The sequence below is a fragment of the Thamnophis sirtalis genome, unplaced genomic scaffold, assembly GCF_051295495.1.
Source record: "Thamnophis sirtalis isolate CommonGarterSnake01/CBP01778 unplaced genomic scaffold, rThaSir2_p1.2 scaffold_12, whole genome shotgun sequence".
NCBI lineage: Eukaryota > Metazoa > Chordata > Lepidosauria > Squamata > Natricidae > Thamnophis > Thamnophis sirtalis.
The window spans coordinates 61660347-61672954 of NW_028261392.1; the positions used below are offsets into that span (position 1 = coordinate 61660347).

The 12608-nt window shown below is 40.6% G+C and overlaps 1 protein-coding gene across 1 annotated transcript in view; it reads left to right on the forward strand.

The window, feature by feature from the left end:
• The window catches only part of CACNA1E (calcium voltage-gated channel subunit alpha1 E), a 407324-nt gene that overhangs the window by 200813 nt on the left and 193903 nt on the right, over window positions 1-12608 (forward strand). The window lies entirely within an intron of this gene.

Below are 12608 nucleotides of genomic sequence, written 5' to 3' on the forward strand. Positions count from 1 at the left end.
AGATTTAGCAATAGCAATAGCAGTTAGACTTATATACCACTTCATAAGGCTTTCAGCCCTCTCTAAGCGGTTTACAGAGTCAGCATATTGCCCCCAACAACAATCCGGGTCCTCGGAAGGATGGAAGGCTGAGTCAACCCTGAGCCGGTGAGATTTGAACAGCCGAACTGCAGAACTGCAGTCAGCTGAAGTAGCCTGCAGTGCTGCATTTAACCACTGAGCCACCTCGGCTCTCTTCCAACAACCGGGTCTCCGAATTGCTTAGAAAGTTAAGAGCCGGTTCTCCCGAATAGGTGCGAACTGGCTGAATCCCACCACTGGTTAGAGATCTCTCTCATTCAATACTGATGATTTTTCATCAATTCATAAACCTGGGTAATTAGCAAAATGTAAAGATGAAACTTTAGCAAAACAATCGGTTGATAATGTCTGAAGCAGTAGCCATGTTGATTTATTGCAATAATAATAATAATAATAATAATAATAATAATAATAATAATAATAATCATCATCTGAAGAAATCTGGTAGCATTTTAAAGAATGTCAGCTTTATTGTTGTATATCCTTTTATGAATTGCATTATAATTTGGCAGTGGGAATTGTAGAAGGAGGAAAAGCCCACATTAATTTATGTTACATCGGAACTGTTAATCTTTTTTAAGATGGTGAAAGTATTTCTTACATTGATAGGAGCTTACCTGAAGTGCCTAGGTATAAAATGCTAGCCCCCCAGAGTATTGTAAATCAGATTCCACTGTTTCAAAACGCACAGAAGGTAAGAAACACAATAAAATTCTGTTCCATTAAGATTCTTTGCAGGCCTTGAATAAATTCCAACAATGGACATCCTTGGTGAGATTTTCCAGGACTCCTTTTTCATCCACAGAAGCATCAACACTTCTTTAATAGCAATAGCAATAGCAGTTAGACTTATATACCGCTTCATAGGGCTTTCAGCCCTCTCTAAGCGGTTTACCGAGTCAGTGTATCGCCCCCAACAATCCAGGTCCTCATTTTACCCACCTCGGAAGGATGGAAGGCTGAGTCAACCTTGAGCCGGTGAGATTTGAACCGCCGAACTTCAGCTAGCAGTCAGCTGAAGTGGCCTGCAGTACTGCACTCTAACCACTGCGCCACCTTGGCTCCTTCGCCAAGGAGGAACTAAGTTTAGGAACTAATTTAGAGATGCAATATTAGGCAAGTTACTCCTTTCTCAAAACAGAATGAATTAAATAATTGACAGCTCTGCTTTTATTTGCATTCTAAATTGTGAAGTTTCCATAACTGACGGTGGCTTCATCCATCCTTTCAAGTTGTGTGAAAGGTTGACAATGTTCATATACTACCATAGAATTTGTATTTGTAGAAGTAAAAATTAGGGGGGGGGGGGGAAACCTGGATATCATTTGCCTATCTCACAAAAGGCCTGTATTGAGAATAACTGTCAAAAGTATTTTATGTTGTTGGATAGGTATTGAGTCTGGCATAGTGTATTAATATCATACATAACAAATCCAAACAGTACCTCATACTTTATAGACTCAAGAAACAGCTTGTGTTCAATTGAGTAAAGTTTTACAAACAGTTTCTCAGTGGGTTTGGATCATATCTTGTCTGTTTCCAACAGTGCTATTTCAGTTGACTATTGAAAAATTCCTTGAATAGAGTCTTTGAATGATGGCATATGTGTGGGAAAAACCCATGATCTTGAAAGACCGGGATAGAATGTTCTAGTTTTCGCATCCTAAAATATATAAACATATTTAGGAGAATGAAACAACAACTCCTTTAGAACTCCTCCAAATCAGGCTGAAATTCAGGTATACAGCTGCACTTTCCCATAGTCGTTGTGTGGACAAGAAAATCCAATATTCAGGAAATAAGATAGTTGCCTCTAAATCCTGTATTTCATTTGAATTTGTACCATTCTTTCCAACTTTTAGTATATCCTATAGGGCTTATCCTCCCATTGTAGAACAATTAAGGTTTGGCAGTGCTGTGAAATAAATCAGAGCAGGAGAGAGTTTAGATCATAAGTTGTGCTAGCAGAACATTGACTGAGTAATACTTAAATGGATTAGAGTACAATTGTGTGTGTGTGTGTGTGTGTGTGTGTGTGTGTGTTTGTTTTTCTATGTGGAGATGGGAGTTGAATACAAATCATCAGTCCAGACTTGAAAAGACAGAGTTTCTGATCACTATGGCAACAGGCCATGTGGTTTTATAGGAATATAAAAATGCTACCGAAAGCTTTGAGCATCTTGAAGTATAAAATAATGAGAAGACAAGATCAAGAAAATCTCCCCATCCTTTTTTTCTTATTCCTTTCTGGCCATGGAAAAAGATTTGGCAGTATTCCCAAAGGTTCTTTTTTCGGTTCCACCACAAAACCGCGGTAGACAAAAGCACGGTCGACGAAAGCGCGTATGTGACGTCATCACAGCGCGACAAAAAAGATTGAAAAATGTAAAAATAAAGCGAAAACCTTACCCTAACCCCCCCAAACCTAACCCTAACCCTAACCCTTAACCTAACCCTAAACCTAACCCTAAACCTAACCCTTAACCTAACGAAAAACCTAATGCTAACCCTTAACCTAACGCTAAATGTAATGCTAACGCTCTAAACCTAACCCTAACCCTTAACCTAACCCTAACCCTAACCCTAAACCTAACCCTTACCTTTATGTGAATCGGCTTGCTGTAATTTAATTTTTATTTCAATTTTTCGATCTTTTTCGTCGCGCTGTGATGACGTCACATACGCGCTTTCGTCAACCGCGCTTTTGTGGAACGCAGTTTTGATGGGTCACGCTTTTTTCAAGTGGCAAGTGGACATTCATGTTTTTTTTCTCCTTTGAAGCTGTTTCGCTTCTCACCCAAGAAGTTTCTTCATCTCTGACTGGATGGTGAAGATGGTCATCCAGTCAGAACTGAAGAAGCTTCTTGGATGAGAAGCGAAATGTCTTCTAAGAAAAAAACAACAACGTCCAGTTGCCTCTTGAAAAAACACTTTTAGGACAACCACTGACTGAGAACCTCCATAAACATTGGGCAGCATTAAATTATAGACCCCCCAAACTGACAATATTTTCAAATTCTGTAATTTGAAGGTTAATTCTGCAACTTCTCCCCACTACAGTTTTTCTTTTGGTTTCCACCCAAATGGAATCATGGAAAGAAATTGTTTAAAGGGTGTTTTTTCCTGCTGCTCATCAGCAAGATAATTCAGTGAAAACTGGACAAAAAGGCCAGATTTGGTGTGGTGGAAAAAGGCAGGATAAGAAAGGGGGGGGACCTAATCTGGCTGGGTATTATGGAGAAAAACAGGACAAGAAGAAATTTCTTGATATGGTAAACATTTGAGTTAAGATATTTGAATTAATATGAATTAATGGAAGAGATGCACCAAAACATGTTGTAACCAGCTGATATACTTTTTTTTTATAATATATACCTGTGTTCCTTTTTTTTTCTCTTTTTTTTTTTGTTTCTTGTTTTTTCTTCCCTTTTGTCCTTTTTGTCTTTTTTGTTTTGTTTTTTGTTTTGTTTTTTCTTTTTGATTTTTTCTTTTCTCACTGGTGTGGGCATGTATTGTTTAAGATTATTACTTTTATTAATATTTTTAAATAATAATTACAGTCAAATGAAAATGCATATATGACGATGGTGATATGTATGAATATCTGAGTTAAAATGCTCGAGTTAATATGAGTTATGTTTGTTGACTGTGGAGGAGATGTACCAAAGTTTATTTGTGATCGACTGATACACTTTCTATAGATGTAAAGAAAGATGTTGTACTTGTTTCAAATTAAAATTAAATTTTTTTTAATAATAATAAAAGAAATTTCTGTATGCCTCCCCATGAAAGAGGGAGCTTCTATCCCTATAGATGATAGCAATTCAGACTATTTCTGATTGTTCTATTCTAAATTCCCCTCCCTTCTCTGCTCATAGCTAAATGAAGCAGAGTAGAATATCCATGCTCCATCCTGTTTTTTTCCTAATCCACATATATAGACCGAGAGCCGAGGTGGCGCAGTGGTTAAATGCAGCACTGCAGGTTACTTCAGCTGACTGCAGTTCTGCAGTTCGGCTGTTCAAATCTCACCGGCTCAAGATTGACTCAGCCTTCCATCCTTCTGAGATGAATAAAATGAGGACCTGGATTGTTGTTGGGGGCAATATGCTGACTCTGTAAACCGCTTAGAGAGGGCTGAAAGCCCTATGAAGCGGTATATAAGTCTAACTGCTATTGCTATTGCTAGACAAAGATGCACAAATGATGCATCTCTAGCAGAGAGAAAAAAACATACATTGTGTGTGTGTATGTGTGCATGCACACACACAGCCGTACACACTTTATATTATTTCAATACACAGAAGACAGTGTAGATTTCTCTTTTGATTGAAGGGGTTAAAAAGAATTCCAGAAATTATACTCTTTTTCCTAACCTTGTTTTATTTTTTGTAATTAAACAAATTTTAAATCTCATCAACTTGGCAGAAAACCTTATAGATATAAATGTCATGGCTAGATTTCAAAACTTTCTGTAAACTGTAAGATAAAATAGCAAATAGTACTTCAAAACATATGATACCAAGGAATCAGCTCAAATCTTCCTTTCTTCCCTAGTACTGATAAGCATGGTAAGATGCCAAAAAACTTCATCTTCATCTTGCAGATCCTTTAAGTCCACTACAAGGAAATATTGTTCTTGTGCTACTATATTGTACCATGCTGTAATATATTTATATATTGGATTGGAAAAGATTTAGTTTCACACCAAGATTTCATCTCAAATTCTCTCTGCAATGCCCTGAACTATTGTAAATTATTGTGTCCACGTGTAGATTATCTTTCCCTTTCCCACACGTGCATGTATATTTGTATAGTGCCTAAGATGGTTTCTGAAATGAGCAAAGAACTAGCTCAAACAAACTAGAATAGAATAGAATAGAATTTTATTATTTGTATGCCGCCCTTCTCCGGGAGGACTCAGGGCAGCGAAAAATTCAAGGGGGAAAAAGGGGAACATAAAAAACGAAATACAATAATAAAAGTAAGCAACAGTCGCACAACCATACATGTCGAGAGGGGAGGGAACTCATCACCCCCAGGCCTGCCGGCAAAGCCAGGTTTTGACGGCTTTTCGGAAGGCCTGGAGAGAGGTGAGGGTCCGAATCCCTGCGGGGAGTTCATTCCAGAGGGCCGGAGTTGCCACAGAGAAGGCCCTCCCCCGGGTAATAGCCAGATGGCATTGGCTGGTAGATGGCACCCGGAGGAGGCCAACCCTGTGTGATCTAATGGGTCTGTGGGAGGTAATTGGCAGCAGGCGGTCTCTCAAGTACTAGCTCATTAGCTCGAACCCAGGCCTCTGAGCATAAGTTGAAGTCTGGGAAAATGACTCTTCAACAGCTGCATTTGCTCTGGAGCTATGAAGAACCATGAAGCAGTGGTTATTCATGAAATAAAGAAATAATGGGTGGCCACTCAAGAAAATCAAGGAGGAAAAATTTGAAGGGGAGGTGTTGTGGCCCAGCAGGAGCCGTTGGAGCTGCAACCAGACTCCGACAGCGAGGGGCCCTATGAGTCGGCTCTGGAAGATGTGGAGGACCCTGGACAGGGTTCTGACTCCGAGCAGGACACAGAGAGACTGGTTGGCCATCAGGTGGCACCTGAGCCTTGGACCAGTGGGGAGGAGACAAGGGAGAGTGATCCAGAAGCCAGCAGTGAGTTGTTTCTGGATGCACGCCATCGAAGAGCTACTCGGCGTCAGGAACAATTACGCAATTACAGGAGGTAATTGCGCTCAGCTGGTGGTATTAGGCTCCTCTCCAGACTATAAAAAAGACTGCTTGTGCACACGCCCCTCTTGCAGAAGTCAACGCATTGACTAAAGAGAACATAACTAACTTGGCAGGCTGGATTGCTGCCAAGGTTTGTCTGAATTGCTGCCAAGGTCCTTATCTGTTTGTTTGCTTGGCTTTCAGCCACCGAGATTTTGGCTTCTTGCTATTAAAAGTACATTCTAGTTAAGCTTGTCTCAGCTTTCATTACTGGACAGAGGAGGGGGTCAGAACAGGGAAGTATACATTAGGTTGGGATGTTAGTGATGATACTGATGATAGCAATAGTACTAGTAGCCATGACAGCAATAATCAAAACCTGATTTAATTCTCCAATTACTACCAAACTTAGAGCTTAGTGTATTTCTCTACTGCCTCTCCTTAGCCATATGCTTTTTCTATTCTACTATGGACTATACATGTTCAGTTTTGCCACCGCGTGTTACCCTCTCTGTAATTATGAAGATTATAAACAGTCTTTTGCTGATCATTCTGAATTATATATTACAGACTGTTTTCCAGCCATGCAATGACTATAGGAGTCTGAGTTAGAAGCAATCAGGCTTGGGACTGCAGGAAAAAAAACCCTGAACATTCACTTTGTGCAGTCTTAGCAAAAATAGCCCAGGCACTGCAGTTAAAATCATGAGCAAAAGACAAGCAGGAAAATTTTCACAAAAATAAGAAGAAGAAGAACTTTTATTAACCAGTAACAGTTTTGGAAAATAGAGAACAAAACAAAAATTATGTCTGCAGTAAAAGTGTGGCATTCTGGGTCTGGTGCTCTTCACAGCCAGTGTTAACACTACATTTTTCCTGATTATCAACTAGCCTCTTTTCTTATTCTGTTCTGCAAGAATAAGAACATTGCTTGTAATGTTCTGAGAAAGTTATCCAACCTTTTTCATCTCCTCCATTCCATAATCTTCTTCTTTCTTTCGCCTTTTTGTTTGCCTCGAGTTTTTTCAACTGTCATTAACTGTGATACATTTTCTAGTGTTATTTGTTGTAAATTTCCTTTTTACTCAGGATTTTAGACTGAGTGAGCTCTAAAACCAGTCTTTAAAGTTCTCAAGCAGTGTCTTGATTTATTCTTTGCGTTCAGACATCACTATATATCAGCCAGGGTGAATATCAAGCTTATACCTGCTAGGTGAATTTAAGAAACATATGTTTCCAGTTTAGAATCAACACAAAATGTAAACACTAAATCAGGTTTTTATAACCTGGAGTACTAGAGCCTGTAATTTCTTTTTTTTTTGTAAGATTAAGTGTTGACTTAATTAAAAGATTAGCCATCCCTGTTCCAAAATTAGCCTTCCTTGCCATTGGTTGAAAGAAATAAGTTTCCTGACCCAAAATGAGTCTCTTTCAAACAGATTATAATTACTATCATCTAAATTCTCCTGAAATGGAAAAGGAGCTGTGGTGATACAGTGGTTAGAATGCTGTACTATAGTCTGCCCATTGTCAGGAGTTTGATCCCAATGGGGCTCAAGGTTGACTCAGCCTTCCATCCTCCTAAAGTCGGTAAAATGAGGACCCAGATTTTTGGCGGGCAATATGCTGACTCTGCAGACTGCTCAAAGATCACTGTGAAGCACTGTGAAGCAGTATATAAGTCAGGGGTGGGTTTCAAAAATTGTTCGAACCTACTCTGTGGGCGTGGCCTCCTTTGTGGGAGTGGCTTGCCGCCCATGTGACCAGATGGGAGTGGCTTGCCACCCATGTGACCAGATGGGAGTGGCCTGCCAGGCTGCCACCCATGTGACCTGGTGGGAGTGGCCAAGACGATGTTATTACTAGATATTACTAATGACTAGATATTATTAATATTACTAGATCATTATTAATGCAAGCGAGTGAGCAAGCTGCGGATGGGCGGGAAAACGAGCGAGCGAGATGCGACGGGAGGGCAAAAGGGCGCTTTGCAGCGACAGGGGCCAGGACCGGTACCGGCGTTCCGGGCGTTAATTACTTCCGGGTTCACCGACCAACCGGTACACACAAACCGGGACGAACCGGGAGGAACCCACCCCTGATATAAGTCCGAGTGCTATTGCTATTGCCACTTCTCCCAGCAGGACTCCATCCAATCCCTTAGTGGCTCTTTTCCATCATAACCATAAATGTAAAAAGTCTCACTCAATAATGTTAGGCCCCTTAACTTTTCAGACCATTAATTGCTTTAAGCAATTCAACTGACTAACACAACTAACAGCGGGGAAATGGGTGACTAATTGGACAATTTTGAGTGCAAATATAAATAAATGAAGCTTCCTAACACAAGAGGTGCCTGGAATGTTGCTATGACTACTTAGGTCACACAAAAGTATTCATAGTTTTAGGTTATGTTTCTCTGGGAATCAGTACAGCATCAGTGGCACAGCTTGCTTGCAGTTGTGGAAGTGGAAGATGCTTTGTTTTAGGTCCCCCCCCCCTTCCTAAATCACCTTGCAGTATATTAAATTATTTTTCCGATAAGGTTTATATTGCACTCTTTCTTGTAACTCTTCAATAGGGGGTGTTGATTTTTTTTTTCATTTTTCTACTTTTTAAATAGTGAAAGGTGATTTCTAAAAATTCTGCTGCAAAATTGGATTTTTTTTTATTTACCCCTAATCATTCCTTGCTCTTTTTTCTTCTTCTTTTTAACCCTATTTCTCATGGGATTATGCAATTCATTTCATTTCATTTTATTATATTTATATGCTGCCCTTTTTCCCCGAAGGGGACTCAGGGCGGCTAACAAATCAAATCAGGGAAGGGGGGGTACAGACAAAATAGCAATAGCAATAGCAGTAGCAGTAGACTTATATACCGCTTCATAGGGCTTTCAGCCCTCTCTAAGCGGTTTACAGAGAGTCAGCATATTGCCCCCAACAATCTGGGTCCTCATTTTACCCACCTCGGAAGGATGGAAGGCTGAGTCAACCCTGAGCCGGTGGGATTTGAACCGCTGAACTGCTGATCTAGCAGTAGCCTGCAGTGCTGCATTTAACCACTGCGCCACCTTAAATAAAAAACGAAACATAACAATACATAATTTAAAAACACACAACAGTCATACCATTCGAGACGGGGGCAACAGCTCTCTAGCCCCAGGCCTGTTGGAACAGCCAGGTTTTGAGGGCTTTGTGGAAGGCCTGGAGGGTGGTGAGGGTTCGAATCTCCACGGGGAGTTCGTTCCAGAGGGTCGGAGCAGCCACAGAGAAGGCTCTCCTCCGGGTAGTCGCCAGTCGACACTGCCCGGCGGATGGAATTCGGAGGAGGCCTAATCTGTGGGATCTAATCGGTCTAGTGGAGGTGATTGGCAATGAAAAGAAAGCAAGAGAAATATTTATGGTAGAGGATTTTTCTTTCAGTAGCTACCAACCATGGCTGCTAATCTTACATTAGTAGTGATGACTTTCTAAGCCTAGGGAACACACATTTCATGGGAGTAGTGGAGTAAAGGGGAACAAGCAAACTATCTCATATGTATTCAGTGTGTCTTCCAGATGTAATACTGCAAGAATAAAGCCCTATTGTATTTAAAGACCTGTAATAGAAATATTTTCTGATTTAGCTGATTTGTGATGATGTCCTACAAAAAAACTACTAGAAATGCAGGGGAAAGTTAAATAATGCACATTTTTAATATTAAGATCATGTGTTGTGTTGGAATATAGTTTTTTTTAAGTCTTTGACTTTTACCAAAGACCAATGTTGATGATACTTAGTATTTATTTATTAATTTCTTCAATGCCCTTTATATCATCATTTAGCCAAAGAGTGTCCTCAGCCAATTAACATTTACTATTTCCCGCTTATTTGAGGATTTGGAGGTGGGAACGAAGAGGAAGCAATCAAAACTAGACCAATTCCAAATCAGAGCATGCTTAACAGTGGTGGGTTTCACAAATTGTTCGAACCTACTCTGTGGGTGTGGCCTCCTTTGTGGGAGTGGCTTGCCGCCCATGTGACCGGATGGGAGTGGCTTGCCGCCCATGTGACCGGACATGAAGATGCCGATGGCACTTGTCAGAACCACCTTAAATTACCTCACACACAGCACTGGCGTTCATAAGAATAGGATGTAAACTTGTTTTTTAAAAGGCATCTTTGGTTTGCGTTAAAACAACTTCAACACACGCAATGTTCTGATTGCACCACAAACGCAGTAGTCATCCTTACCTTTCATAGAGGCACTGAGTTTTATAAATAGGAGCATGATAGTGTAGAATAATCATATCCAAGGACCAGTGGTGGGTTTCCAAAAATTTTGGAACCTCTCCTGTAGGTGTGGCCTGCTTTCCGGGTCCACTGGTGGAACCTCTTCTAACCAATTCGGTAGATTTGACGAACCGGTTCTACCGAATAGGTGCAAACTGGTAGGAACCCACCTCTGATACAAATACAAAAACAACTTTAAACATACACCCCCCACCCCCCCGCAGTGACAGTCATTCAACAATTTTTTTTCTTCCTCATTATTTAGTCTCTAACCAGAATCTTCTCGTTACAAAGTTCAGGGATCTATTACAATACCCACGTTCACTCTTAGTTCCCATTGTTAACAACTGCTCTTTAACTTTCCCCGTTTTAAGTCCCTGCTGTTCTCCTTGTCGCCCACATATACCATAGGTTCCAGCTAAGATAATGTTCTGTTTCTCCTTTGTCCCTCAGCCAACCTGTCATTCTGTCCATTTCTGCACATTCATAAATCTTTTTAATTATGGCATCTTCCGATGGTATGGTAGTAGATTTCCAAAACTGTGCATAGGTTATTCTTGCGGCCACGAATTTGCTTCAGTTTTAACTCCAGAAAAAAATGTCTGTCTGCCTCAGTTGTTACATTTTGTTGATTATCGAATGCTTCTGATTTAATTGAGATTTAAGATTCAGTGTTTAGTTGATTAATCAATTCATTGATTTATTTTGTTAATTGAAAAGTTTTAGCAATAGCAATAGCAATAGCAGTTAGATTTATATACCGCTTCATAGGGCTTTCAGCCCTCTCTAAGTGGTTTACAGAGTCAGCATATTGCCCCCAACAATCCGGGTCCTCATTTTTACCTACCTCGGAAGGATGGAAGGCTGAGTCAACCCTGAGCCGGTGAGATTTGAACAGCCGAACTGCCGAACTAGCAGTCAGCTGAAGTAGCCTGCAGTACTGCACTCTAACCACTGCGCCACCTCGGCTCTTTTGTTGCAAGGTGTGGCTAAAGTACTCTTTTGTTCTCCTTTTTCCTCCCACACATATACCCTACAATATTGGGGCCACATTTTAAGGATGGTGTGAAAACCTGTATGTGTAAGTCAGTTCCAATCAAACAGATATTTGCTGTTTCTAAATAGAAGGTTTGAGAGACTATCTATCAAAGTGCACAACCTCCTTCTTCTACCCTTCTGCTCTAAATCCAGAAAGATTTGTGCTGTTGAGCCTATTGAGTGAGAAGGTAAATTCAATTCATTTGTAATCTACTCATGTTATATGATAACATTAAATCCAACTATCTGCCTGTTTTGAGCGCTTTTATAATCTTACTCCATTCTCTGCTAAGCCTTTGAAAAGGGTAATATTATAATTAATGGATCAGTTTCTCAACATTTGCTGTGTGGAGTTCAGCTTCGTTCGAGATTTGTTTTCAGTTTCTCTCTCTAAAGAGCATTCTACACTTTCTTGAAAAAGTCTTCTAGACTGTTGATAGCATTTTTTTTTACATATGCCGAATTCTTTGCCAATTTTAAAGAATACATAAGGCTGAAAAAGATTAAGGAGTGGCAGTTAATAGATAAAGGTAAAAATCCCCCTCGCACATATGTGCAATATTCCCAACTGTAGAGGGCAATGCTCATCTCCATTTCAAAGCCGAAGAGCCAGCATTGTCCGAAGACGTCTCCGAGATCACGTGGCTGGCATGACTAAATGCCGAAAGTGCACGGGACGCTGTTACCTTCCCACCAAAGGTGGTTCCTATTTTTCTTCTTGCATTTTTACATGCTTTCGAACTGCTAGGTTGGCAGAAGCTGGGACAAGTAACGGGAGCTCACTCCGTTATGCAGTACTAGGGATTCGAACCGCCAAACTGCCAACCTTTCTGATCGACAAGCTCAGCGTCTTAGCCGCTGAGCCACCGCGTCCCTGCAGTTAATAATAAACTGTTAAAAGGTGCTGGTGTGTATAATTTTTAAAGCCTTCTATGGCACAGGGCTAAGATCATCTGTAGGATTAACTTTTGCCAAGAACATCTATCCCAGAGGTGGGTTCCTACCAGTTCGCACCTATTCGGTAGAACCGGGTCGTCAAATCTACCGAACCGGTTAGAAGAGGTTCCACCAGTGGACCCGGAAAGCAGGCCACACCTACAGAAGAGCTTCCAAATTTTTTTGAAACCCACCACTGGTCCTTGGATATGATCATTCTACACTATCATGCTCATATTTATCAAACTCAGTGCCTCTGTGAAAGGTAAGGATGACTACTGCGTTTGTGGTGCAATCAGAACATTGTGTGTGTTGAAGTTGTTTTAAGGCAAACCAAAGATGCCTTTTAAAAAACAAGTTTACATCATATTCTTATGCATGGCAGTGCTGTGTGTGGGGTAATTTAAGGTGGTTCTGACAAGTGTTGTCAGCATCTTCATATCCGGTCACATGGATGGCAATACCCTCCCACAAAGGAGGCCACACCCACAGAGTAGGCTCGAACAATTTTTGAAACCCACCACTGATCTATCCATCCTACTAGGTTAGACATGCTAGGCACAATCC